Genomic DNA, 7,235 nt, shown 5'->3' on the forward strand with positions numbered 1-7,235 from the left:
TTTCAAGGCTCAATGGAAACAAAACGAAGACAAGGGCATCAAAACCCCTCCGAAAGAATGACTAAGGGTAAAAAAATGGTCATTTTACCCAAGGAGGAAGGAATTTAACTTTCAACAAGTCAAATTAGATCAAAAACATTGAAAAACAACCTTTGGTAACTTCACATAAAGTCCCAAGGCCAAAGGAAGAGAAATCTCAAAAGAACCCTATCCCGGTTCGAACTAAAACTGACACCCTCTCACTAAAATGAGGATATCTTGAGCTAGGAAAGGAATCTGAAACTAAAATTGGTACCATTGGAAATTTGACTTTGATGCTGTCAGTTTAGACTTAAGAACGGACCAATTCGGAGTTCAAATGAAGAAGTTACATCAGTTTGAAGTTTAAAAACCAAAACTGAAAAACTCTAGAAGACTTGAACCAGTTCAACATTCTTGAACCGGTTTAACTTTGGCAGTACGCCCAAGCTAAACCAAAATGACACCTTGAACCGGTTTAACTATTCTTGAACCGGTTTAACTTGACCAGAGTTGAACTTAAACAGCAGAAACAGTGTTTTAGCATAAAAATGAGTTTGGGGTGCGATTTTCGAGGTCAAGACGACATTTTTCGGAAAAATGTCATAAAGGAACTCCCCTTAAAATAATTTTGGACCGGAGGGACATGATGCCCCTCACTCCCATCTTAATCATAGAAATTTTTTATGTATGGGGGATCGACTTCATGGGACTATTTCCATCTTCTTATGGCTATGAGTACATCCTTGTAGCGGTAGATTATGTTTCTAAGTGGGTTGAACCCGAAGCTACCAAAACCAGTGATCATAAAGTAGTGATCAATTTCATTCAGTCCAACATTTTTAGTCGTTTTGGTATACCCCGAGCAATCATTAGTGACGGTGGATCTCATTTCTAAAATCGTTACCTTAAATCCGTCCTCTCCAAATACTCCGTTCTTCACAAGGTTGCCACACCTTACCATCCTCAAACGAGTGGTCAAGTGGAAGTATCTAATCGGGAGATTAAGCACATCTTGGAAAAAACGGTTCGACCGGACCGCAAAGATTGGTCATTAAGACTAAACGATGCGCTTTGGGCTTACCGAACAGCTTATAAGACACCCATTGGCATGTCGTGTGACGACCCTGGTTTTTAGGCCAGCGTGTCTTATGATGAACCGTAAGGATGATCTGATAACGGATCCGAATGCGGAAGCAAAAACAGAAAACAAGACTCTAAGAAGTCAAAGTAACCTTCCATGAGGTCATGGAACTCAACAAGAACTGATGCGGAAGCAAAAGATCGAAAATATGACAAATAAGCCCCCAGGGGTAAAATAGTCATTTCTAAAAACTGTAGATTCGGGTGCCACCGAGCACACCGCTGGAAGGACAACGAAAAACTAATCAAGATAGACTCAAGAATCGCATGATTCGAAGTCCGAACAAAGGAGAAACGGCATGACAAAGAAAAACGAGCACTTAAAGCAAAAGGGTAAACTGGTAATTATCCAAGAATAACCGGGTGCAACTGAGCACACCGTTGGAAAGACAGCGAAAAATTAGTCAAGTTCAAAAAAAAATGCACTTGAATCGGAGTCCGGACGAAGGAGAAAAGCCCAAAAGAATAATTGACGTCGCGGCGGCCCGACGAGGGGCCATGGCGCACACGGCGCCCATGCGCGAGCCCACCAGCGTGCATGCCGGAGCCCAAAGACATGGCTGGTGGCAGCCTTTGGCTGCTGCTACATTTTTTTTGATCTGCCCAGAACTGAGGCTTGAAACAGAGGTCAAGACGAGTTTTTCTAGAAAAACACGAAGAAGATACCCCCCTAAAATCGAGTTTTCTACCCGACAACACAGACGGAATAAAAAAAAACTCACTGTGAAATCCCCAAAATACCCCTAGATCAGAACTGAACAAGAGGGTCATAAAGCTGCTAAATGAAAACTGGAAGCTGAAACTTCACGAGGGATTTCCGGTACCAAGACGACATTTTCTAGAAAAACACAAAGAAGAAACCCCGCCTAAAATTATGTTTTCTATTCAACCATGTCAAAAGAAGAAAACAAAACTGATGTGAAAGGTCCAAAATACCCCTAGATCAGAATATGCAAAAAAAATGTGAAATGAATTCACAAGAGGCTCAAAACACAAACGATAAGGTTTTGTCCGGAAACGACCATTCACGCAAACGTAACTTACCTATTTAGACGCGCTACAATGGTCCATGGCTTAAAAATATAGCCGATACAAAATTCGACCCCCCAACGGGCAAAAAGGCGAAAATGGACTTGGAATGGAAAACATGGAATCCAAAAATGCAAAACGGGATCAAATGACCATTTGGCCCTTGGCCACACTTCAAATATGATTAATAAGACCCTATGAAAGAATGAAAATGGAATTCCCACACCCGATGCAACCATGGTGAAGCAATGAGTTGTGATTTTTCAAGGTTTTCATAATATTTCATGAAGTTAAAAAGTTGCATAGAATACAATATACATGTCATTGGCCTCCGGCCTCATCTCATACATATCAAATACATTGAAAGGAGTGTACTTAAGTACACATTACATACATGGAATCAAACATACATATTTTGACATATAAGTCTACAAAATGACATTTTATGCTAACATTTGCATAAAATGGAAACTTGAAAGCTACTCGACATCTAAGGAATGCTAGGCTTCACGAACCAAGTCTTCGTACCTCAAATATGCCCTAGTATCGTAGGGGTGAGTAACATAAAGCTACTCGTAGGAGATGAGCATGCATCGACCTAGCATTTTACAAATTTATCACCTTAAGGTGAAACATGTTAAAGGAGCTCATGCCACCTAACGTCTATGTCCAAGTGAGACTCGGGGAGCATCCTAAGCTACCTTAGAGTCTAAGCAACAAGAATCATGATATACATACGTGTATGAAACGAATCATGGTTGGGATAATCCAAAGAACACGACAAGAAGAATGCTTGAGCATAGATTAACATGAACTGCATTTTCAATACAATTGAACTAGGTCTAGAGTAATCCATACAACATGACAAAAGCATATTTGAATACAAGTTAACAAGAATCACATTATCCATGCAATTCAACAACAAAAGAGCATGTTATACAATGCAACAAGGTTTAAGTTCTCAAAGCCATTAACTCATAATCTAAAGCACAAAATAATAGTAGTGGTTCATGCAACCTAACGTCTATGTTATAAATGAATCAATAGGATCAATCCTAAGCTTTATTAGAACGTTAAAACACGATTTTCAATATCGATGCAATTTAACCAACATTGGAACTTCTAATACAATGCATAAAGCATAATTTTGCAAAGTTAACATCCTGTAACTTAAAATGGAATGACAAATAAGAAACAAGAAGTTACAACATCATCTAGTTATCAACTTAAAAATGAAATGCGAAATCAAACAAAGTGGATACTCGGACGTCACGCCGGATCAGACCAACAACATAGTTACTTTAGGGTTACTAGCCCATGGGTAACCTCCCTATGTGCGCACTAGACCATATAGAGGGACTATCCCCCGTACTAGAACCACGTCCTAGCCATAGTCAAACAACGACATCCCCAAGTTTCCAAAATCAACAAGTTGTGCAACAACGCATATATCAACAGGAATATGCAAGATAATCAACTATCTACTAAGCACAACCAAATTTGGAAACCTATACAATGCATGCTCTAAATCCACAACTAATATGATGTGATGAATGTCGAATCTTCAGTGTGCGATTCGTTACACGCTATGCATGAAAGATGTTAAACACGAAGTGTGCAAATCATTGCACAAGACAACAATATATTCAATAAGGAAAACATATTATCACGAATACAAACATAGCAACTATGTTATCCAATGTTTAAAACATAACCAAATGAATATACAACAAGTCTAAGACCATGATTTGAATATAGAAACCACTTCTAAAACACAACTAGATCATGGAACAAATTGAAAGAATTTAAATAGATAAACACAATTAAATTCTCTAGATTCCGATTCAATTCCAAATAACCTCAATTTAATACATGTTAAAAGACATGGCATGGTCATCACCTATATCCATTCTAAAACTCAATTAGGTTGTTAGAACAACAAAGTAGAACTTTAATTAAATCATACTAATTTAAATCCCAAGGTTCTAAAACAACTTCAAATAGTCCCAAATTAATATATACTAGTAAACAAGTCATGGCCAATACAAATATCAAGTTAAAACCTTAATTAAACTAATGGGACCACTAAATAGATTTTAATTAATTCTTTTATATAAAATCTCTTAATTTTCAAACTTAATTAAATGCTCTCAAATTAACCTATGTTGGAAAGCATGCCAAGAACTAATGCAATATCACATTACAAGTTTATTTCATTCAATTTAAGACCATGTGAATTAAACTTTCACTAAAGTTAAATATAAATTAAAAGTTGCAATTCTCATGCAATTAATTCCAATTTAATACATGTGAACAACCACACCAAAGCTTAATTTTCTAGCATGCCACAATTTAATTCCAAGTTGTATATCACCATGAGGATTAAATCTTAAACAACGAAATTAATTAAATGAAAGGTTTCAAAACCTCACCGAATATTCTAAATCAAATATATGTGAAGCTATATGACATGTAGATCAAGAATATCAAGTCGGAATTCGAATGGAGTGAATAGTGCACTCGGGGCAAATTAATTAATAATTACTAATTTTTAAAACACCTCCAATTACTTTCAAATTCAACTATGTTGAAGAGCATGCTAAGACCTAATATAATATGCTAACACATATTAATTTCAAGCTAGTTAAGGCCATGTGAATTAATCTTTCACCTAAGATAAATATTAAATAAAATCTTTAATACTTATTCAAATGTTCCAATTTTAATACACGACAATGAGCATATCAAGGGGCAATATAAAATCACGCTACATGTTTAAACCAAGTCATGAGCAACCGGGAAAATTAGATCCCGTACAAGAAAAATAAATAATAAAATCTCTAGATTTTATATTTAATCATGTAAACAAGTAGTATAAGCATCACAAGCATGCTATATAACAAGAATTTAAACCTAGAACATCTCCTACCTTAATTTGAGATGAAAATCTCAAAAGCCATCAAAATGGAACGGCTCCGAATCCGACGAAACTACTAGGTTTTATTGGGGACAACGCCGTGAACATAACCCCATCAAAGCCCCATCAAAATCATAACTTGACCCCAAAACCAAACTCAAGAAATGGTCAAAACTGAATTCTAATAAGGGGGAAATGTATAGCACGGCGAGGGGAACAACAAACGTTAAGGCCGAAGACTTTCCATCAAGGAAAAGTGAACCAAAAGAGGAGAGAGAAGATGGAAGCACCCCTTGGGCTGCCATGGGAGCTCCAGGTCGTGCATGAAGAGGGGAGAAGATCAAAAATGAAATATCTCACCCCCTTTTTATAGAAATCTCAAAAAGGGCCCTGAACGGGCCCCGCCGGGTCCGAAAAAGTAAAATTTGAGCAGACGCGCTCAAATGGCAAAACTTTGTGAACAAAAAGAATTCAAAATGATAAAATATAAACAACAAAAGAAACGGCATCAAAAATTGAGTCCCGAGCAGAAAGTTATGCCCAAAACAAGTTTGGCAAAAACTAGGGCCAGAAATCCTGAAACTGGAAAACATCGACTCGGAGGAAATTCCAAGAGTACACAACTCGATGAAATATGAAAATGAATCCCGTACGAGGATCCAGGCTCAAAACAAGACATTTTGCAATAACTTTCATTAATTGCACAATGGCCCCTCCAAAAAGTGAAAACTGCACTTATGGCCCAGAATGAAAATATCTTCCAAAAATATTTTCTTAAAAACCCCTGAAATAAAATATCTTCAAAAGATATTTACGAAAAACACTCCAAGGAAAGAAAATAATTTCAAAGAACTTTGCATCCATGCCCCTATGGACATCGGGAGCAACTAGAGTACTTTTTTGCAAAAGTAAAGATACGTATTTCGTGGAAACCACTCAAGATGAAGGCATGTGAAGTCAAAAACCAACTCCAAGAATGAGAAGTGAGGTTGTGCCAAAAACTGACAAACGGAGATAAGACAGAATAGGGAAAAGGACGAAATAGCGCATAGTAACGAAAAACTAAAAATGTGAAAATGACTCAGTCCTTAAAGGAAGTTGTCAATCCACGGAAAAGAGTCTCAGGAACCAATTCTGAGCACTCGAGATGACACTAAGCGACACGAAACAGAGCTCAGAAAAGAAAATTAAATGAAAAAAATTCATTCATAAAATTTCAGGAAAAAGGAAAGGAAGGCAAATGACCGGGTCGTTACATGTCGCCATATCGACTTGTCTTTGGCAAGGCCTGTCATCTCCCCATTGAACTAGAGCACCATGCTTATTGGGCCATAAAAAGGCTCAACTTTGATCTCAAACAAGCCGGCTCTACTCGTAAATTGCAACTCAATGAATTTGAGGAAATTCGAAATGATGCATATGAAAGCGCTAAAATCTATAAGGCAAGGACCAAAGTTTTTCATGACAAGCATATTGTCAAAAAGTCTTTTGCCCCTGGACAAAAAGTTTGGCTTTTCAATTCTAGATTGAGACTCTTTCTCGGAAAACTTCGTTCACGATGGGATGGTCCACAAGTCATCACATCCATCTTTCCTCATGGTGCAATTGAACTCCAAGATCCTACCAATGGATCTCTCTTCAAGGTTAACGGCCAATGGCTTAAGCCTTACGTCGACGGCATAGTCCCTATTCGAAAAGTTGAGAAAGTCCTATTGACGGACACAATTTACGAGGATTGATGCACCATGCAACGCCTGGTTCGTCTAGCTATCAACATTAAATTTAGCATTCATAGAAGCAATTCTACCAATTTCTGAGCTTCTTCTTTTTACATGTCCAATGCTAAGCATTTCCTGGGAATTTGTTAAATTTGACCAATCGTATGCCTGCTTCTGGAATTGGTTCATCCGGCCTTCCGGTGGTTCCAATTAGTTATCTTTATCATTTCCAAATCCTTGTTCAATCTCTGGACACTTCCTAAGTCATTTGGGCATGTCTCCCATCCTATCCAAAATTCTTTTACTGTTCGAATCTCATGGCCATCCTTTATGAATTAATTCGTTCCATCTCATTCTCCGAGGTTAATGAATCTTCATCGCACCTCATTTCATGTTTGAAGTCCAATTGA

The sequence above is a fragment of the Cornus florida genome, unplaced genomic scaffold (genome assembly GCF_030987335.1).
Source record: "Cornus florida cultivar Cherokee Brave unplaced genomic scaffold, ASM3098733v1 CherokeeBrave_3.0.0_Hap2_Chr10, whole genome shotgun sequence".
NCBI classification, from domain to species: Eukaryota; Viridiplantae; Streptophyta; class Magnoliopsida; order Cornales; family Cornaceae; genus Cornus; species Cornus florida.